General features: G+C 45.5%; 2 long non-coding RNA genes and 1 gene segment (V, D, J or C); 1 reads left to right on the top strand and 2 right to left on the bottom strand.

Annotated features, from left to right (window-relative positions):
* Window positions 1-1,028, bottom strand: part of Trdcl (T cell receptor delta constant like) — a 68,624-nt gene extending 67,596 nt beyond the window's left edge. The window contains exons 1-2 of the C gene segment in view: window positions 841-1,028; window positions 73-209 (exon numbers count right to left, since the gene is read on the bottom strand).
* On the top strand, window positions 65-21,546 carry LOC108353024 (uncharacterized). Of its 5 annotated transcripts, none has more exons than XR_015638779.1 (5): window positions 72-131; window positions 2,627-2,713; window positions 2,808-3,516; window positions 7,771-7,928; window positions 9,607-9,906. It is a non-coding gene; the product is annotated as an uncharacterized LOC108353024 (long non-coding RNA). The 5 variants fall into 5 exon arrangements; XR_015638778.1 differs by having other exon boundaries at window positions 75-131; window positions 2,517-2,713; window positions 9,607-11,680; XR_015638775.1 differs by lacking the exon at window positions 2,808-3,516 and having other exon boundaries at window positions 65-131; window positions 2,517-2,713; window positions 9,607-11,680.
* Window positions 5,964-19,340, bottom strand: LOC108353025 (uncharacterized). Of its 3 annotated transcripts, XR_015638769.1 has the most exons (5): window positions 17,786-18,882; window positions 16,837-16,993; window positions 16,071-16,223; window positions 15,430-15,581; window positions 5,964-6,471 (listed from the first exon to the last, which is right to left on the bottom strand). It is a non-coding gene; the product is annotated as an uncharacterized LOC108353025 (long non-coding RNA). The 3 variants fall into 3 exon arrangements; XR_015638767.1 differs by lacking the exon at window positions 16,071-16,223 and having other exon boundaries at window positions 17,786-19,340; XR_015638768.1 differs by lacking the exon at window positions 16,071-16,223 and having other exon boundaries at window positions 17,912-18,892.
* Window positions 21,547-22,209: the final 663 nt, after the last annotated feature.

Below are 22,209 nucleotides of genomic sequence, written 5' to 3'. Positions count from 1 at the left end.
TATTAAGTCCCCAGAGAATTGTTCTAGAGATGCACTTCCCAATGAGTAAAAGGCCCAGGAGCCTGGTCTTACCCATACTGAAGAGGAACATGCAGAGGACTGGACATCTCCAAAGCATGGCTTCACTGAGGGTGAGTTTGCAGCAGGCTGGTGCTTTCCTGGGCTGCCCTGCTGAGACTCACCTCTTTCTCTGTGAGAATCCTTATCTGCTGTAAAGGTGGTTTGACATTAGTCACTTCCTCAGAGAGACATGTGGCAAGCTAGTGAGGTTGTGGGCTGGTAGGATGTTAACTCCATAAACCCAGACTATCCTCCTATTGCAGGCCAGATAGCATTTGGGAGATATAAAGGTTAAAAAAGAGAGGGAGAGGGAGAGGGAGAGGGAGAGGGAGAGGGAGAGGGAGAGGGAGAGGGAGAGGGAGAGGGAGAGGGAGAGGGAGAGGGAGAGGGAGAGAGAGAGAGAGAGAGAGAGAGAGAGAGAGAGAGAGAGCGCTTTTGGATTAAAAAAATCTTAGGGTTCTTTTGTTTTCAGGGAACTGGAGAAAAAAAGACAAATAGTTATAGGAGAATTAGGTCCTACAAAAGAGGTGGCCCCACTGTTCTAAGAGCACCAAGGAAGAGCTCAAAGCAGGGAATCCTGAATTAATTCTGAGACCCGAGTAGGACATGACAGCTTTTGGATCTAGAAAGCTCTTCCAGAGGAGAGAGAAGTTATGAAATGAAGTGATCCGGTCTGGGTGCCAGCTAGCACTTCCACCTCCAGATAACCTCTGTGTAGTCCTTTATACCTGGCTTGCTGCCTCCTCCAGGCTAAAGCCCTTCCCTGCCTGTGCTTGGTACCTGCAGGAAAGTACTTGCAAATTCCAAGGTGTGTTATATAGTCTTGATCTGCTTCTGGTGTTCCTTCTTCCTGGAATGACAATAACTTTCTTCTCCCTTTCCAAGCTTCCAGGAGAGAGGCATCCCCTGGGTTCCCTGAAATGTCAGGCCATGACACGAACCAACTTTGTTCTAGTTGTCTGAGGATTGATTTCCTGCATGGGGCTTTAAGATTATTTAAAACAGAAACTTATTTGCATTTGCAGTGCTGTCACCAAACATAGATTATGTCAATATTAGCAGCTTGGCAGATATTTACTGGCGAAGGAGGATTTTTGTTTGCAGTATCTGACTCCTAAGGAGCCCAGATGGCTGCTTGCTTGCTCTAGCGAAGGCCGAGATTAAAGAAAGATTTATCGGCAAACAGGTTAAAATCTGGGGTATCTACGTTTTCTGCTCACCTTTGTGGGTGTCTTTGGCAATAAGGCCACATCTATCTAAACAGAAGCTGCTTGTAATAGCACGAGGCTCACTTCTTAGGTGGGGCCACGACCACCATTTTATAAAAGAAACTGATTTTGCAGGTCTCACCATCTGTGGCTTGAGTCTTACTTTGGAACTCATGAACACCAGGCAATTTACATCCTGAAGCTTTGGTTTCCTCATTTGTAAACAGATTTTTTAGTTACTCTGTAGGGATGCGGAGAGATGGAAATGAAAGGACATAGGTAAGCAGGGACTCCTTCATTTGGTGGATATTTGTAGGCTCAACAGAGATGTTGATTTCGTCGTTGACTCTTCTCTCTTGTCACGGTGGGTTAATGACCTGGTCATAGCTCCTTGTTTGAGTCATAGTCACCAGGGAAGACACAGAACTTGCAATGTTAAGTCCAACACAGAAGAGTCCTCTGAGGAAGGGACGTTTCTGCTTGAGTATATGAGTTCGCCTGTAGGACTCTGGGCCTGTAAGAGAACGCTCTGAATGGAGCCACGTCAGACATGTGTTGCTATCTTCTGTACCTTTAGGCAAAGGCCCTAAGAGCAGAGAACTGCAGTCATTTCAGTTTATATGGGATGAGCAGGGTTTTCAAGAGGCAAAAGGAGTTCAAATGAAATCAGATCCTACTCCTTGTACATACATCCTGCTAGCTCCCTTTTAGATGGTCTCTTCTGCTCTGGGTCTCTAGGGACACTGGTGTATCCATGTAAGATAGCCGGGTAGATGCTCTCTAGTAACTAGAACTTTAGGCCTTACTGTGCCTTTTGCTTCAGAACGTACCCATTCTCCCCACCTTCCTAGACTCTTCAGGTGAGGAAATGGGGTAAATGTTATGAAGAAAAGCTCTCTCTTTGGTTTATCCTTTTACACACTACCCTCAGACTTCTCACATAAAGGTTTCGTAACAGCCACATGGGCTGTGATGGATTTCTGTTTGGGGATGGCCTTTATCAGCTGTCACCCTGCTTCTAATCTGTCCCTAGTTTCTCTGCTGTCATTGGCTTGCTGGATCAAAGAGCAGAAACAGAGGTGACAGAAGAAAGGAATGGCATTTATGTTCCTCCAGACAGACATAGGACCTCAGCTGCCGAGCATCCCAAGACGGCCTTCCGTAAAAAAGCGATTCTTCCCTACGTCTGCTGTGGGCTTGGAATGTGCAGGCGGCTGGGATTTATTTCTATGATTTGTTTCCCTGCAGTGTCTGTGCTTCGCTGGTTGTTTTAAAGCAAACATGAGAGATTTAGAGAAATGCGCGAGGCATTTCTATGGGTGTCAAGGAAAATCACGGTCTCATTTGTGTCTATAAAGATTTCGGCTGCCAATAGTCCATCTGCAATTCACTTACCCAGCTGTGTGGCAACGACTGAAGCAGCTGCCAATGAAAACAGCACAGAGGTGAGCTGAGACTCCTTCGAGTTGTAACTGCTTGCTGCCGCCGCCCCTGACTTGGGACCTTGGGATGCAACTAAATAAACATTTTCATATTTAGTTGCAGCTCAAGGTTTGATCCTGCCAGGATGTTGTCTTGGTTCCCACCAGCAGCAGCTCAGCCTGGGATCCAAATGTCACAATTCAGTCTGTGCTTCGCTCTGGCCCAACTCCCCGAAGTCACTGCCAAGATTCAGCTTCTTGTTCCCATACGAGTCTGGACCGGTTCCTCTGCTGCACTGTGGGCTCCACCGATGTGTGTACCCCCACAGTCCATGGGGGTCTGTGTTCCTTCCCTTGACCAGAGTAGACATTCAGTTCACAGTTTTGAATGAAAAATTAATTATTCCAACCCCATATGCTGAGACTTGTGGATACTCAAACACCTAATTACTTTGATGTTCCTCGTCATTTTTCTCCAGTGTTTGTCCTTCCTAGGTCAGGGATGCAGGTTGGAAGGCTTACCGTAGAAGATAACATGGTTAGAGCCAACTGGAAGATTCTATCAGCTCCAACATGACTTTCACTTTGTTCCAACAAAGCAATTCCCGGAAACATGGCCCCGTGCAGTTCTTGCCAGCCAACATTGGCTCGCCATGGCATTGTCCTTCTCCATTCAAACTTTCCTTTACGGTTGTGGTAGCTTGTCATGGAAAAGAAGAAAGCCGATTGCCATCCTACACACTCAACATTGGACAGTGGAAAGAAGATCGGAGACCGGACCCAGAGTCACCGTTCCCTCTTGTGTGCGTCAGTGGAGTTCCTTAGAGGTAGACAATGCATCAGCGCTCCTAAGAGCGTGTACCCCATCTTTCATTCAGCAATTCTGATGACGTGTCCTCCCTGACTTTAAGTGTTTTGAAGGAAAGTGAGCCCAGGAGAAATAGCTAAAAACTTATGGAGTTGGTCCAGCAAAGCTAAGCCTTTGAAATCGGACCCCAACGCCAAATTCGACAAAGAATTATTTCCAATTTCTCATCTCCTTTTTTTTTTTTTTTTTTCGGAGCTGGGGACCGAACCCAGGGCCTTGCGCTTGCTAGGCAAGCGCTCTACCACTGAGCTAAATCCCCAACCCATAAAAACACATTTTTATCTTGCTGTCTTGTACCTTGGAAGAGCTGGTTTCAGAGGGCACAGCATCAGTGCTGATAAACCCATATGAGAAAGCCACCAACATGGCAGAGGATGAAGCCCTGGAAAATACTCGTCCTTAGAAGAGATGCGTGTATGTAGTATGTTCGTGTGTGTGTGTGGATGCACTTGTTTCTGTGCACGTGGGTTGTGCGTGTGTGTGCATGTGGATACAAATGGAGACTAGAGGTTGATATTGGATGTCATCCTGGCGGAGTGTGGTGTGCACGGGTGCACCCCAGCCAGCCATGGGAATTTGGAAGTGATGAGTGTGTGTGGCAAAAAAGAAAAGAATTCGGTCTCGGCCTGTCAGCAGGGCTGGAGACTGAGGCCGCTGGCCAGTAATAGCCATTGTTAGCATGGGATTTTTTTATATTTCACTTTGCACTCTTTATTCTAGAGAAGACAGTTTTTACCCACTCTCAGCTCCCAGCTCAGCAGTTGACACCGAGGAATCGCCATGGTGGTTTCTGAAATAGGCTAGGCTGATGTGCAAGTGTCTTTTGGCAGCCTGGAGCCTTGAGCTGAGCTTGACATTCTCTGTGTCTCTTTCTGTGTTTCTTTTTCTCTCTATCTGTCTCTCTCTCTTTCTGTCTTTTATGTTCAGGATGCTGTAAGGTCAGGCATACCTAGACTTCTTTTGTTACCTTTTTGGAAGCAGAATCTTTTCAGGTCATCTAGTATGCTGGTACTTTGATAGAACTAATTCAATATATATATATATATATATATATATATATATGTGTATATATATATATATATATATATATATATAGTCACAAACAGCCTTAATTTTATTTCTGGATGTATGTTTCTAAGTTATTCCATTATCCTACCCACTTAATGAGTGGAGGCATTGTATTTTAATATCTCACAAAGTCCATGCTTGCTCGTTTTATGAGGGTCAAACAAAAATTACCTTCCTATTTGCTTTTTCCTATGTAGTAGGTCCTTATTAATAATTTATCAGCATCCTTTGCAACATCCTCTGAAAAGGAATTTGAAGGTCTTTTCAATTGTGTTTCTCTAAACTCCCATTGATCTTTAGTTCTTACTAGTTGGGATGCCAATACAGAAGAATGCTTAAGTTTCCAAGAGACCGACTTGATTCTCTCTGTTTGTATGTGTTTGTAGTACATGCATGTGTGTGTATGCAAGTGTATGTGTGCATGTGGGTACCCATGGAGAGCAGAGGTTGATGTTGGATGTCTTCCTCTCTTGCTTTCTTCCTTATTTTATTGAAACAGAATCTTTGGCTGAACTTGGAACAGCAATTCAGCTGGCCAGGAAGGTTCAGAGTGATCCTCCTGCTCTTGACCTTCTGGTGCTAGGACTACAACTGTGTACTACTGTGTTCTACTTTCTTATATGTTTTTGGGAGATATGAACTCAGGTCCTTACATGTGCCGGAAAAGTAAATTATTGACTGATCCATATTCCCAGGGCCAGAGAGAGGCTTAATGGCTTAATTTTTGTAAACGACTTGCTAAAAGCTCAATCCAATCAACTACAGGAAAATGTAGTAATTATCCCCACTCGTCACAACCATAGGTACTTGATAATGTGTTTCCTGTGTACCAAACCTTATGCTAAATATGTTGGCACTGGACAGTTCACTTAATTTTAGGAATAATTCTCCCATGAAAGCTTTGCTGAGAAAAGGAAAGCACAAAGTAACGTGCCCAAGGTCATGTGGCTAGTGAGGTAATAAGAGGAGACCTAGAAATCTAGCTTTCAATCTGAACTTGAACTCAGCCACTTTACTGTGCTACCATCCATGCATCCATGCATCCATCCAGTGACACACTCATCCGTTTATCATACATCTTTAATCTAACTACTGCATCTATGTATATAAATATTTACAGTTTTCCAGACTTTTAGAATCGTGGGTAGGCTATCAAGGACCCATGATTAAGATGTTAATTGCTGGCCTTGATTTCGAATGTGTGTAATTCATTTGTCCTTCAGGGAATCGGGGACCGTGCTTTTATTTTCAGGTGGAAAATTGATGTAATTCAGTAGGATTTAATTTTCACCTCTCATGGTTTAAAAGGATAAAAGTGAGGCGCTGGTACCTGCTGAGTGTAGTCCGTATTTGACAAGTACTCATTTTTAATTTGTATTTCCACAGCATTTAGCGTATTGATTTACAAGGCATAAGGGCTTCATGGTTTCAAATGAACGACGATAAATAAACGAGGCTAATTCAGGATAACACTAAATGCTTGTGTCTTGTTGGTAGACTCTCTGGCTTTTGTGCATTTTATCTGCTTGGGGCTTATAGTCTTTCCTTCATAATGATGTCCAACAGCAGTGCACAGCAGTGCCCTAAAGTAATGGTCTTGTCTCTTGCCTTTACATATTTATAGGTAGGGCATTGGAGAACAACGTTCTGTCCACAAACAAATGGCCATGCTCTGTGCCGAGGAGGTATCGTAGAAAGGGGCGGGCCTTTGATTAGCTCTTTGCAGACACAAGAACACGGAGCTGTGACTCCCATCAATGTGTTTATTCTGTCTCCGGAGAGGCCTCCATCCTAGTCACGGCAGCCATGTTGGATGCTTCTGTGAGTTTGGTCCTGCAGGAGACGTCTGGTGTAAAGAAAAGGAAATAGAAAATGAGAAGTTTTGGGAAACACACACCCTTCCACCAGGAGGAAGCCAATACGGGAGAGGCTTTGCAGTTCTCCGAGCTGTGTCACATAGCCTACTTTGCATGCACAATACACTTGGGCCACCTTATCTACAACTGCCATGTGGCTGCTTTATTGCAGTAGCAATAAAAGAAAGAGGTCCTTGGGGGTGGTTGGGGCCTGTGCTATTGAAAAGCACACTCAGGCTTTTCAGAGGCAGCAATCCAACAGGCTCCTTTAGAGAGGGCCTGGGTCCCCTTTCACTACACCAGGCTTGTATTCTCAGCATATGGTACATTTGCTTATCAGTCCCTCGAGGCTTATTCTCTGAAAGGAAACAACTAGGGAGATAATCTCTTTTGAAAGACACTTGGTGGGTCACGATCCCTTGGGTCCATGTTTCTAGATTTCAGGAATCTAAGGTGCACAAAAGGGTGAATGGAGGTAGCAACAGCCATTTTTTTTTCTAAATGTATCCAGCTTCAGTTGCCCTACTGGAAATTTCTGGTTCTGAAAGTTGCTCTTTAGAAGCCACATCGGGAGGAAGCGGCTTGCTCATTTGTAATGAGCCAATCAATCAGCCATCTATTCAGCAAACATTTCTCGAGAGACATCTGAATATAAGCTTTTTTCCTGGATGCTTTGGATACAGTGGAACCAAGCCACCTAGCATTTCTAACCATCATGGAGTTTATAATCTGCTGCCGGCATTTCACTTGAGGCATGGGGAAAAGGCACAGTGTAACAGTGAATGCATACAAGATTGGGCAGGGGTGGGTAAGGGTGTTCCTTGAGTCTGTGTCTATCCAGGTAGGGCATTGTCTCAGCCCATACCGCTGGTCATGAGCTCACTGTGGAGGAGACAAGTCTGGAACTTTCCCTGACAGCTCATGTTCTACCCAGCACCAGAGGACTGTCTTCCCACCTTCCTTTGTAGCTATTCTCCCATCAAGAGATCACCCTGTCCGTTAAAGTTCTGTAGTTCCTGACTAAGCATAGTCATTCTATTCTGGGAGCGACTCAGCTTCCCTGCCGTTCCCACAGTGAGGACAGCAGAGTTGTTTTGTGATGACTTCTTTTTCATTGTGTACACAATGAAAGACTGCAGAGCTAGGACATTTAAATTTAGGATAAACACTAGGCTATCTTTAGGGCAGATCTTACTTTGGAAGTTGAGGTCAGGGACTTTTTTGTTATTGCTTTTCTCTTCTCCTGCCTCTGCTACCCCTTTACCTCATCTCTCCTTTTCTCTTCCCAGGCCACCTGTCCTTTTGGAAAAAAATTTTCATGAACAACTTAAAGAAGACGGCAAGACAATGAATAGATGGCAAGGAGACTCCCACACCAGGGGGATTTTAGAGTAGCACCGGAGAGAGTTGTGGGCAGTGAAGCTGTGATGTGATTGCACCAGAGTGGGTAGGATCACACTGAGGGCCAGGGTTCCTCTCGAGCAGTGGTTCTCAATCTGTTGGTTGTTGCCCCTTTGGTGGGGGGGGGGTGTCTCATACCATATATTTACATTGCAATTCACAACAGTAGCGAAATTATAGTTATGAAGTAGCAATGAGATAATTTGATGATGGTGGGGGCAGCTCACCACAGCATGAGGAACTGTTTTAGAGGGTTGAGGCATTAGGAAGGTTGAGGACCACTGGTCTAAAGGCTTGGCTAAATGGTCTTGTTGGTGTTTGGCACAGTGGAGCTGGTTGGGAAGATACATGTGTGTGTGTTGTGTGGTGGTCCTGGGCAGGACCATTCAGTATTCCTCGAGAAGGTAGTCACTGGTGCTGGAGTTGGGGAGGGAGATGCCCTCATAGAATGAAATGAAGATGATGTCAAGACTGAAAGGGAACAGAAGGCATGATGGCATATTCTCTCTGGATCTGAATTCCCTTATTCCAATGCCAGAAGAGAGGAGAAAAGAGAATTTTTAGAAGGAAAGGATCTCCACGTGGATTTACTATTCAAACATTATGAATTAGTTAAGAACACTAGTTGTAGTTGGTTGAATATTTATGCGATGGACTTCATAAATAATAATTAATCAACAATGTAATGACTTGGGCTTCCAAGAAGACTCTGGGTTCCCAAATCTTCTCTATTGGTGCCTAGAATTCTGTCTTTGGAAATTAATCCTTTGGATTACGGAAATACAAAAATGGTCTTAGAAGAAACAGCACCTCAAATCTGATGTGCTAAAAATAAATGGGAATGAATTTTGAATGAGAAAACCTTAGGGCATAGGACTTAAGAGACTCCTCCAGCTCACAAGTATGATGTAAGGAAGAGACTGCCTTTCCTTTCTCTTTACCCCTCATGTATCTCCCACCCACTTATAGGCTCTTTCTTGAACTTGAACCTGAATGCCCACCTCAGGTTTTACATTACCCATCTGGCTAATCTTCCTTCGTCTGTCCCTGACATATCTCCATGTTGACAGTAATCTTACTAAACACTTTCCAGGTACATTTCCTCTATGTGCTTCTGACTTATACCCATTTTTCCATGGAACAGAATCCTTAGTCAGGTTCCGAAGACATTTATCAGCTAGTTCACAACCCTCACCCCAGCCACTCTGGCTAATGTGAGTCTCATTTCTACCCAGTTTCCAAACATGGCTTGTATACTACCTGTGCTCAACCTTGGTATCAAGGCTTCAAGCAAACAATCCACCAGGGATTTAGACTTGGAAATCCAGACCCCAAGATACCCTGGGGACATCCCTTGTCTTTTAAGTCTCATCTGTTAGTTGTCACTCTTCTCTCATATGTAAATTTCTATACATTTTTTTAAAGGTAGAGAACAGAGAAGTTACCCTAAAGGCCTTTCCTTTAACCACACCAAGGCATCCTGGCAAAGTCATAGTGTAGGACATGCTTAATATATGATCACCTTGACTTCCATGGATAGAAAAAGACTATTTTAGAATTTTTTGTTCAGTTTGTTTCCAGGGAAGACATCAAAGAACAACTTTTATAGTTTTTCAAGATTCGATAGCTATAGACCACCATTAATCATAACTGAGGCACAAAGAAAGATGATTGGGGGGCACTTACAGAGTAAGCAGTATTTACATAAAGACTTTCTTCCCCAGGACTCATGAGGAAGCTGGATAACTGAACAAAGCCATGTACAAGAATGGGAAGCCAGAAAATGAGATGGTGGAGTTTGAATCAGGTGGACAGTTCTAAAAGTACAAATGATTTCGTATAAAGGGTACCACATGTGGGTCCCCTTAACTGAAGGCATGGCAAGCTCCACACAAGGTCCTTCATTTCTGAATTTCAAGGGCTCCTCTGACAAGTGGACAGTGCAGTGGGTGCACCTTTTCCAGAGGTGACTGGATGGATGCTTGAACAGAAGATTTGCCAAATAGACATTGTGCTGTCAAGAATTTTACCATTAAAAGTGCATTATTGTAGCAAAAAAAAAAAAAAAACAAGATTATAGTTAGGGGCCTGTACTCTGAAGCCCTCAGTGTAGACTCTAAGGGAAGGGTTAAGTCAGAAATTTGTATAGCTGGCATACATTAGGAAAGAACTCCCCACCCTTTCCTGACTCCCTTTAACAGAACTGTTCCATGAAGACTGCACTGTTGGGTCTCTGGGGTTGGCGTAAAGACCCTCAATGAGATTTAGAGCACTCTTCTTTTGTTGAGAATGACTTTATTTAAACTTAGAAAGTGTTCCCTGCTTGTTTGGAGACCAAGAAGTGATCTTAGCATTGGGGTAGGCATACCAACACGGTGCTTCATTAAGGCAACCTCAGAAGGTGACTTTTAGTTAGAATGAGAGACATGTTTTCATTTGTGAATTTAGTTGGGGTGTTTGTGCTCCCTGGTGGTATTAGATCTAATAACACAGATGAACCCCATGTTTGCCGTCTCAGAGCTCTGAAGGTTAGGCCACACCTGAGACCAGTAGAGGGGAAAGTGCAAAATTTCCCCAGAAGAAACATTTCCTTCCTCCTGTCAATCATTTCAGGATAGGAAGAGTTAGTCTTATACTGGGAAGACATTGACCTCTTCTGTTCTAGGCATGTGAGGTTGTCACAGTGCCCATAACATTTTTACTTGGAGGCATTCAACTGGCTGCCACCATGAGAAGTTGGCCAGATGACTGAGAGAGTCTCATGTTGAGAAAAGAAGAGTGCTCTAAATCTCATTCAGAGTTTTTACTCAGACCACAGAGACCTAACAGTGTCTGCAGTCTTCAGAAAACAGTCAAAGGGAGCCAAGGAAGACGGGGACTTCTTTTATAACATATCCCAGTTACAAATGGTATGACTTTCTCTCCTTGAGAATTCAGCAGTGCTCTGACTGAGTAGATCCCAGAGGTCAGGGCATCCATTGTAATGAAAGTAGAAGCAAGTGCAGCTTGGAGAGGCGTCTCCTGAGAGCTCAGACATCTGAAGAAGAGCCCAGAAGAGCACACTGAGTATGGTGGGGACCCACCGAAAGCCATGGAATTCCCACTAATTACTTAGAAACGTGATGGGTGCTATGTTTTCTACATAAGGGGGCTACAGGGTTTTATACATTTGGCTATTAACTGAACCCTGTCTGTTTGTGTTAACTCCCAGTCTAGTGAGGCCCATGCACTTTGGGGGCAGTGTTATCTGAACCTCGACTTTCTGCTTGAAATGACGTTTGCACAACAGCAGCCACTGGTTTAGCTTGACAGTCCGAGCATCCTCTGTCATCTCCAAAAGTGCACACTCAGCAACTGAGCATTAGGTGTTTAGACAGCTGGAAAAGGGTAACAAATCTGGAACTGGTAAATTCCGGTTTCTACATTTGTGTCCGCCCCTCCATCCAACAAGTATTTGCTGATAAATATTGCACTGCTCCTCGGAATTTAAATATGTCACTCCGAAGGGCTTACATCTGCATGGGTGGAGACAAACATGGCAGCAAAGATACAGATTGCTCCTGGTCACGGACGTGATTAGATGAGGTCTCTCTCCCAGTCTGTTTCTCCCGGGGAAGGTCACCTCCAGGGCTGGATCTGTTTGCCCTGCACTGCCTTTTATTTCTATGATCCCAGCCATGAGAAAGGCATTACAAAAAGTCTGACCATGCTGTCTGTTTGAGGTTGTGCTCTGAGGGTGGGTCCTGTTTTTGCCTTCCAACAAGAGGCTTGTATCCCAAAATAATAAAGGCTAAAACGCAGAGGAGCATCTGGTGTTTTGACTGATCCAGCATTGCCCCCTAGTGTTTAAAAGCAGAGATAGAGGGAATGAAGAATTGCCGGAGTGAACTGGTGGATGTGTGTGGATTACTGAAGGGGACTCAGAAGCAGCTTCCTCAGATGCTGGCTGGGAAGATGGATTGGAAGCCGCCTGTGAGAGATGAAATTGAAGATTATTGTTCACTTATGGCCGGGTACTTTAGGATCTATGCTTAGAAAGAATCAGAAACAAAGCCAATTTATTTTTCTAATCTAGATTTTGCCGGAAGAAATAGTAACTGGTTGGCAAAATGGCCAGGTTGCCTCAGAGTTTAGACAGTGCTGTGCTGATAGGGCAGGGGTGCGGTGGGTGTCTACTTAGAGCTGATCATCTGGTCTCCCGGTCTCTCGGGGTCCTAGGGAGATTTTGACCGACAGTTGCTACCTTAATACTCTCTGGCTGCGACCAGCACAAATCTGCTAAAATAAAGTAGGATGCGGACTCCTGTAGATAAGGGATATTGTTAGGTTTGCAAAGGAGTCTAGTTCATCACAAAGTAGCTTGTGTTTCCTCGGGGCTTAAATGGTTTAAGATACATTAACCTGACTTTGAAGGGAAAATTCTCTTAATGGGAACAAGCCACCCCTCCTCTTGAGGGTTGGGGGAAGGGACTATAAATGGGTCAATGTCACTAGGAGATGCTCCCTACAGAAGGCTATTCTTCCTTTGAGATCTTGGACCTGTGAGCTAAGGCTGAAGTTGTCTTGGCAGCTGTTCTGCTCTTGGCAAGATCTGCAACCAGTGCAATGTTTGCTTCTTGACTTCTGCTTCACCTCAACACACCGTGTCTGCTAGATACCTCATTGCTTGCCTTCTGAGATCATGAAATCATGAAAGCAGTGGACTTACACTCATACCCTGGGTTTTCTGCTGCCTTATTCCTTCAGTTAACCTATTATTTGGTTCTCTGGACCTCCAAGCTGGAAATCGTCTCAGTCCCTACCCCCTCAGCTCTCTTGCACAGTGCCCCTGAAAAGGCAGAGGAACAGGCAAGAGGAATCTGCTAAATTTAAAAATGAAACAGCAGGGTGGCTGGTTCAGGAGCCGAGTAACTCTAACAGTGCATTCATTAAAGGTTGAATTACTCATGCGGCTCAAGTTCAAGTCCCTAATGTCCCTCTGTAGAAAGCTTAGCAATAGAGGCAGTGAGTGCAGGGCAGGACAGTTGAGGTAGAAGAACAGTGGGCATGGATAAAACATTTTCGTTGTCTTAGGGGAAGATGCCCTAAGTTATACCAAGCCAACAAGACTCCAACCACAGCCACAATGGTATACATAGACAGCTGTCTGTGTTCTAGTGTGTAGTTAAGGAGCTTTGTGAAATCTTTTCTGCTAAGCCTTATTAAACCTCCATGCCTTACATGTAATGAACCCTTGGTAATGAGGATGTAGCTCATGGCACAGTGGTTAGAGCCAACACTTTGGAATCTAACAATCTGGAATCCAAGTTCTTCTTTGACACTGGAGCTGTTGAATCTCAGGGGAGTTCCAGCCTTTCTGAGCCTTTGTTTCGCTGTGTAGTGGAGACACAGCATCTTCTCCAGTTCCCACACATTGACCCAGAAAGCAAGCAACATTGGGGAGGAAGGTGTGTGTGAGTCCCTGAGCATTGTGTCTGGCACATGGCTAGTACTCCCTGAAAAGGAGCTGCTTGCTTTGTTCCCATGTAGAGGGCACATAGATCTCGGTGGATTCCTGAGAAGTTTTCACTCAAAGCCCCACTTAGCTGCAATGTAAACATCACTTCAGAAAAGGAAAATAAGAAAGCACAGGATCAAATCAATTATCTCCCCAAATGCCCCTTGACAATTGCTCTTTGAAAAATGCATTTCACCCGATATTCATACACGCACGTAACGCGTTAGATCAAATTTACATATTAGCTGCCCTGACATCTTTCTGCCACTTTTCCTTCAAATTTCGTTCTCTCTCTTTTTCTTTCCCTTCCCCCTCCTCCCTTTCTTTGTCCCTCTCAGAAATACCCACTGAATCTACTTCGTGCTGCCAACATTGCGTGGCTGGGACCATCTCCTGGAACATAGTAGTATTATTTGCTTCCATAACTGTAAAGACTGCCCAAGTTTCCAGAGACGATATGCTATTGAACCTGGCCTAAGATGGAGAAACCCTTGCCTGCATTCGTTCTCCCCAGAAACAGACACGAAGTGGGAGAGGATCACCTACCCATTTGCTACAAGCCGGGCTGCTGTGGCCACAGCTCTGTCTTCCATTATAGATAAGTGTGATTGACCCAGTCTCATGAGCTGCCAATGGGGAAGGACTGGGAGGTATTGTCGTCAATCACCATTGAGAGCCCATTAGGAGAACAAGGTACTGTGCAGCCACTTGAAAGGCTAAGAGCTGGTAGAGATGGCCATTACAGAGGAAACTCCTTCCGCTTGGCTGACTGGGGCAGGGTCTATGGCTTTACAGCAATTGTTACAGATGCTGGGTAAGGAGGCGCATTCATTTTGTGATCAGTAAAACAACTTTTATTCATGGATGTGAATTGTTATCCCCTCAGGAAAGGTGAAGGTATAGAAACAGGTTGCAGTTTCTGGAAGAATCTAATTCTCTCTGTGTCTCTGTCTGTCTTTGTCTCTCTATCTCTATCTCTGTCTCTCAGTCTCTGTGTGTGTGTGTGAGAGAGAGAGAGAGAGAGACAGACAGACAGACAGACAGACAGACACAGAGAGAATAATGATGAAACAGAGCTGTGTTATCCTAGGAAGTCGTAGGTAATTACCCAGCCTGAATTTCTCCAGGAGTTTCTGGATCGTGCCAGATGTGCTCAGGCCTCTGTGCACCATCCCACAGAGCAGGCATCCAGAGCCTACCTCCTCTTTCTGGCTGTTCCTCACGTCTGGGAACACATCAAAGGAGGGTTGATGTTCATAACCGCTGTGAGTCATTTTCACATAGAGCTGCAGGGAGCTGCCTGCACTGCTGCTTGCTGTATTCAACCCTTTGTAGGAGCAGCTGAGCTAAACCAATCCCCTATTATGGGCGAGAGTAGAGCCCTCCTGGGAGACGTGATTTGCCCCCCACACCTCTATGCTCAATATAAAAGATCTTTTTTTTTAAATTTGAGAAATAGTTATTAAAACATCCTGGACTTGGTCTTGGACTAGGCATTCCCAGCACCCACAGGGACAGCTCTGCAGGTTCCTTCCTCAGGGGTGTGACCACCCCAGGCCCTGTTGTCGGTATCAATGACTTCTGAAGCCTCCCGGTTTGTTTCCTTCAGAGGACAAAGAATGTCAACAAGAGTCCAACACTGCCACAATTCTTCTCTACAGGAAGACAAATGTCGCTGGGCCCTGCTGAGTGGGCCCATGGTTGGAAACAGTGTCCCGTGTGCCATCCTTTGAGGGCTGACAGAAGCTTGGGAAAGTAAAGCTAAAAGATGGCAGAGCTGGAAGAGGGCTTAGTCATCATCTAATTCCAGGACCTCAAGCTACAATATCACAAACGAGGTATGGACAGGATACAGGCTGTTTAAGGTCACACAGATGGGCAGAGTTTCTGGCATATGGAGCTGTTCTAAGGGGACTGGCAAACAGTGGCAGGGAACCTTGGTGTCCAGGGAGGGGTAAACAGAGGAAAGGGATGCTGACCAGGAGAGACGAAGCTGTGTCTCAGTTCCATGCCTGCGTTTTTCTGTCTGCAAAGTGACCGAATTATTTACCTCAATATGAAGATTTTAATGAATGACTCTGAGAAGTCCTGGTAACCGCGGGCCTTGTGGTTAATGGAGGACAGTCCAGTTTCTTAACAGGCAGAAGAGAGGTGTCTGGATTTGTAACCTGTTCTCAGAAACCACCCAGGGCGTCCGAAGACCTGGGTTGGAAGAAATCAATAGCAAATTGTTGTACTCGGTAAATGGGGAAAAAAGAAAGAAAAAAGAATTACAGAAATACAGAAATGAAACAGCAAAATTAGCTTCAGACCTGGGACACACCACACACCGTGGTGTGTTATGTCTGCAGCCAGCAAGAGTGGACCCCTACTTTTGTTTTGGGCAGCTTAGAAAGCAGGCCCCCATATGTGGATGCATCCTAATGCATTCCGGTCATGCGATGTCTTTTCAGTCTGCTACAACAGCAAGTGCAGTTTGCTCTTTAAAATGCCCAGAGCTCCCTTTCCCATTTGGGGTTTGTGGTGAAAGGTCAGACCACCGAGCTTGTCTAGTGGTAATAGAGGCTCTAGATAAATGAACCCCCAAGGTCTGCCAAGGAGAGGAGAGAGCAGCGGACGCCCCAGGGGAGGCATGTGGTAGCAGAAAGCTACCCAGGGTCTCTCGCCCTTCGCTAGTGATTTGCTCTGTACCTCAACTTGACGACGCCTTGTAATCTCGAAGTCCACACCTCTCTGTCATTCTGCTTAACCCTCTTTCTCTTGTTATTACCTTGTCAACAACAGTATCCAGCAACTTAAAGGACAATGGCAGCAGGGTGCAGCGAGTGACTCGTTAGCTGCCTCCTGTTTAATAAACAGAGAAAGATTGCTATGCGGTATCTCTCCATATGCTGTGGCATCTGTAACTGGCATGTAAGGGACTCATTTTCCTCACATATCTCATTAAAGATGCAAAGCAAAATGGAGGGCTGCAAGCCTAGCTCTCCAGGAGGCAGCCTCAGTTCACATTTCTTACCATCTGCTGCCATCTAGTGGGCCCCTGACTCTTCTTCAGTGCATGATCGGAATCAGATGCAGCCTTAGCTCTAAGACAGTCCCATTAAGAACAATGAAGTAGAACAAAATGATTATCATGATCTCCTCAGATCTCTTGTTATCAACTGATGCCCACCTGGGACACCCTGAGCCTGGAGCCTGGAGCCCGGAGACCGGAGCCCAAGAGCCCCCTCCCAATAGATTTCCTCACCGAGCTGCTTCTAAATGTAAATCATAAAAATTTAGCATATATACTAGGAAGATCTTGTGAGCCTCAAGGCAAATTCTTTGGCCAAGACACTGAATCCCCTACACCCCGTGCTAAATTCCTTATATATTCAAAACCCCTCAAAGGTTGGGAAGAAAAAGGCTTAGAACAGAAAGGGAACCCATGTGTCTTTTCTGCAGTCCATCCACTTACTTCCATAGAGAATCCCCAGAGGCTCATGCTAGTCCGGGGCTAACGGTGCTCCAAGTACCACATTTCCTGCGTCTGACCTTGTCTGTCTGTTCCATTGTCTGTGTCGGCATCAGAATGTATTCTCAGCCTTGAATCATCTGCTTGGGGTTCAGGGTAGCTAGAAAACACCCCCAAGGAAGGCATAATGCAACGTGAAGAGTGGAACTTATTGCAACTCGTGAGCATGGCAAGTGGCAGGCAGGCAGGGCACACAGCAGCTGCAGGTTTATGCTTGGCATGCAGGTGCTTGTGCACCACTGTGTGCTCATAGCAGAAAAGGATGGGAGCTGCCCGGCCTGGGGACTTAGGCACAGAGAATGATGTTGCTTTATTTTTGGTTCTTAAACCAAGCAGTTAATGTCTTTTTCCTTAAGCCTTGACACGTGCTCATTAATTTCATTAATTGATTCATTCTTTCATCTGTACCCGACATTTCAATATTCAGCAAACTAAACACGAAGAGTGGCACATGACACAGTCTGAATCCTTAAGGATATTATTGTTGGAGCAGGGGGAGAGAAAGAAGGATGACAGTCAAGGTGGCAGTCATTCTCCAAATGGGGAAAAAACATCTACACAGAAAATTGGGTCTCGCTAAAGACTGTGGGTCACAGGCGTAGACAAGTCAAACTGCCCAGGGAATCAAGATGGTAAAATGTTCTCTAAAATGTATGGGCTCTTAAAGTCCTAATATCCTCCAGCCTGTTCTCTAGCTGTCAGCTATCTTCCCCAGGGAAGAGAGAGAGCAACACGGGGGCGGGGCCGGGGGCGGGGCCGGGGGCGGGGCCGGGGTATTCCAAAGCCCAAATGCATTGATCTACAACAGATTCCTCCTCTGCTGGATATTCATTCACTGATTGACATGTTCATTCATCATTCATTCAAGAATCCATACTGTCCCAGTACTGACCTTACAGACACTGTCAACAAAAGATTCCCAGGTTTTCACACCAGCTGACAGACAGAGAAGGCCAATTCACGGGCGGGCGACGCTTGCCCCCATGTTCAGGACTTCGTTAGTTAAGTATATGCCCACCTTTTGATGCTTTCAGGTGTCTGCTCATGCGGTCCCCACTGTCTCCCCGATGCAGAGTGTCCTGCTGTTTTTTTCCCTCACAATTCCGTCAATCTTTGCCCTTAGGGTGACCGTGTAGGCTTCCAGGCACTGCCATCTGGCAGGGGGGTGGTCATAGAGAACACTGCATTTGTTATATAGAAATAGTCTTCAAATAAGCAGAGGAAAGAACCTTTTGGTTAAAAAGCAAATTAGACTCCATTCTGCAATGTTGTTTGATATGCCTTGGGAGGAGGAAATTCGATTATGCCAAGATTTCAAAAGCCTGGGCTCCTATGATAAAGGCGTTTATATTCCCTGATGATAATGCCCAGTGAAAGGGGCTATTCTGAGACCAGGCAATTGAGGGAGAGGTTTTATGTAATTTAAATTTACACAGATTTGGCCTCTTAAATTTACTGACAAGCCACAAGAAGCTTTGATACTGGCTCCCGAGAAGCATAACCTTTAATAGAAAAATGTTGGTCAGAAAGCGCTCAAAAGAGTGTATGTAATACTGTTTCTTCAGTCTTCGGAATACATGTGTGGGAAAATAATTTGTTCAGTCAGGGTTGGACATTAGCTCATGCCCCTCATTACTTGGTCTTTTTCTTTCATTCTTGTGCAGTCTTTGCCTCTACTCGGTACAACTTTAGACTTGCCCGGTCACCTCACCTTTGCCTTGGTGCCTAGTTTCCCTCTTAGCTAGTCACATAACCAGAGGCCGGGGTAAAACACAACCCGAAGCCTAGTCCTTTGCCAGTCCTGTTGCTGGTGGTCTTCGTATTCCAAGGTCTGTGATTTTCTGTAGTTCCTGGAACCCGGGGCACAGCTGGTTGTCTGTTTTGTCTCGTGACCTGCAGGCCGACTGGGCCACGATGGTATTTTCCTCTTTCCTGGCATAGACAGGTCCTGATCTAGGACCCATGGTGGAGTGAAAGGCTTGAGTCTCTGTCCGGAAATGTCGTAAAACGGAAGTGAGCTTAGTTTCATGGGCCCGTTGGGGTGTCTGTTGCTGTTGCCCTTGTTCGGCTCATGGGCAGGATCTCGAAGACATCCCAAGTTCCACCAAAAGAGAAGCGGTCATCTGATTCGCATCAAGTTCTCGCATAAGCAATTTTTGGCTCCAATGCTGTGTTATAATCTTTGGTTCCTGGCAAGATTCTAGACCTTTCTGGGGGTGGGGTGGGGTGTTCATCAATCTCCTTGTTATAAAGTCGGAAGGCTGAACCATGGCATTAAACGGACACTGGCCCCACGTGCCTAGGAGCAAGGGGCCCAGTCCCACCTCGTTTTCCTAGTATTCTTAGGCCATGTGTGTCCCCTAGCAGTCTCTGGGAACCTGCTTCAGGCGCTCCACCAGCTTGCCTAACGGGAGGGGGAGTCACAGAGAAGCTTCCTCCCAGGCTCTGGACGCCTTCGGAGTCACACTGGGCGATGAGCAGAATTGAATCATCTGACTACTCTGCCTAACTTCCTTTGTGTTTAAAACACGACTTTGTTTTTGTGGACTCCAGGAGTTGGTGACTCAGCGAAAGAGGCGCTATCGTCTAGAAATGTCTTTCAATATTTGTCGTTCCACAGTCACAATGTCCATGCATTTCATTGGTCTCCACTTGCGTGTGGCTCTCTATTGATCACCACCACTGGTGCATGGACTGGAAAGAAACTGTGTCCCCTGAAGCTCCTAGTCTGTGTCAGTAGATGTGTTTTACTGCAAAGGCAGTCAGGTACTCGGGCTTCTAGGTGCACATGAAGGTTGTCCTTTCCTACCAAGGAAATGGCCAAGGTTTGAATTCAAAGACCACAATAGGAGTAGTTTCAGCCCACTGCGGGTCTCTGACTGGCTCTGGCAGCCTACTCCTCTCTGGGTATAGATGCAGTGGGAAAGGACAGTCTTTATAGGGACTGTCGAAAAAGACTTTTATATTTGGTCTTCTTACTACATTTCAATTTTGTTGTTTTCAAGACAGGGTCTCACAATATACCCCTGGCTGTCCAGGAACTCACTATGTAGACCTGGGTGGCCTTGAACTCACAGAGATCTACCTGCCTCTGCTTCCCAAGCCCTGGAAGTAAAGGTATGTGCCACCATGCCTGGCTCTACATTTCAATTTTGTAGATGAGGAATCTGAGCCTCAAATTAGGTGGCTAGAACAAGGCCATTCACTTAGCAAGTAGTGGAGACAAAGTGAAAACTGGGTCTTTGCCTTCCCCAGCATGCTCCTGCTGCTGAATCCGACCCCCTGTGAAACATCAAAAGTTCTGTGTCTGCCCTTGCACCAGTGGACAAAGCCTCAGTTCTTACCATTAATCTCAAAGGTTAAGTTCTAACCCTCAAACTCGTTTCCATTAATAACACATTAAGATCAGTCATGTGAGCTCAAATGCGTTGGAATATATTTGTATTTTTGGACTACCGATTCATGTGCTCTCCTTCATAAATGAGACACGCAGCATAGAAAGCCGGCCCTCCTTTGTTGACATGTCAATTTCAACTCAACTTCTCAGGATGATACTCCAGCCGTTCTGGAGCATTAACAGTTCACAAAGTTTGATGTGCCAATTCTCCAAGGGACAAATTTGCATTTTAACTTGTGCTTTCAGTGGCTGAACTCCAAAGGATGACTAATGAATAGCTCTCAGATCTCACGGCACGGTGATGGGTATGTAATTCTTTCTGGGTAGAGTGTGTGTGTGTGTGTGTGTGTGTGTGTGTGTGTGTGTGTGTGTAATTTTGCCACATATATGGTAACTCTAAGGGCAAGGCTAATTCTGTCCTACAGTGATGAAATATGGAATTTTTTCAGAGCAAATTATGCTTTATTTTCAGTGTTAGAGACGCTCCCGACTGGAACAGCAGTGATGCCCTTCTGCTCTTTTGGTGAAACTGTGGAGCAGCAACCAGGATCCTGTCAGTGTATGGATGTCAGCCTCTGCTGCAGGCCTTGCCAAGGCTGCTGCTGCCACTGCTGCTGCTGCTGCAAATGCCACCAAAGCTCAGAAATACAGACAGAATCATTCCTTGGAGGAGGAATTATTTCTGGAGCAAGAGGCTCTTACAAAATGAATCCATGACCAGACTTTCCTCCAGTAATACTAGAAGACACAAAGAGACCCGGGTACGCGGAGCTCTTCAGTGAGGCTCGGCACTCACGGTAGGTAGGGCCTGTTGCCAACTGTACTCCCACCGCTTTGAGAACTCCAGCTGATTCTGGACAAGAGTTCACACCAGGCCACAGAAAGGACAGATGCCTCTGGGTGGATTCCAGCTGTAGCCATGGCACATTCTAGTCACGGTGAAGTAGAAGGTGATGTGAACTTGGGAGGGGAAGTGCTCCTTTGTGGGACCAATAGTCCTGAAACTGCAGGAGGGATTAAAACCGATTGAACAAGAGAGTTGATGGACAACCCTGGTTAAATTAGGGAGAAGGCAGCTCAGAAGCCATGTAGCTCTGGCCCCCATCAGCAGAGGTCAGGTGAAGAACAGATTTTTCACTAGACCCCACACTAATGCCTTTCAAATGTATTTCCTTCTGGTACCCGCTTTGTCTGGAATACTCCACGGGCCTCTACGTCTCCAGCTCTTTCTCACTAATATAAAATAAGCTCATTGGAATGAGGGGAGAGGATGGTTTTACTTTGACTTAAACACTAATGAGCACTTTCACTTTGTCATAGTGTAAATATTAAAGTTATAAGAGACAGCCCAGGGACGAATTAATTACTTTAAAGAGCCAAAGTGCTTGCACAGTGTCTAAACCTCTGTGCTGGGGAGCTATATCCTCACTGACACAGAGCCTCTGGTTCTCTGAAACCAGTCTCCAAGTGCTCCCCGGTGCCAGCCAGGATGGAAGTCCTCGAAACCCCAAGGGATGTTGAAACTGGAAGCCTTATAGTCTTTTATGTAACTCATCAGCTTGTAGGTGGGAAACAGAACGTGGAAAGTATCCAGTTCTACAATTGGTTCTGAAGGGCCATGATTAGAGCACAGGTCTGAACCTGTTCAGTTGAGTCCTCTTCTAACCCTCCATCTGGTGGGAAAGCACAATGGCCAGACCAGTGAGGTTTCACAGAGCGTACAATGATTTCATCCCTCAAAGGGCGTCTTCATCACCTCTTTGTAGTTCTCCTGCGCTTGGGTGGGTGGACATGGTATTTACTCACGACTTTCTATTTTGCCATAAAAACACCTGTAACTATTCCCTTTACATCTCAGAACTGTTGACAAAGTAACTCCTTGGTTGCACTGGTCACTTTTAAAGGGCAGGGCAGGCACC

The sequence above is a fragment of the Rattus norvegicus genome, chromosome 15, assembly GCF_021556685.1.
Source record: "Rattus norvegicus strain SHRSP/BbbUtx chromosome 15, alternate assembly SHRSP_T2T, whole genome shotgun sequence".
Classification (NCBI taxonomy): Eukaryota; Metazoa; Chordata; class Mammalia; order Rodentia; family Muridae; genus Rattus; species Rattus norvegicus.
This window is presented reverse-complemented; position numbering and strand designations above follow the sequence as displayed.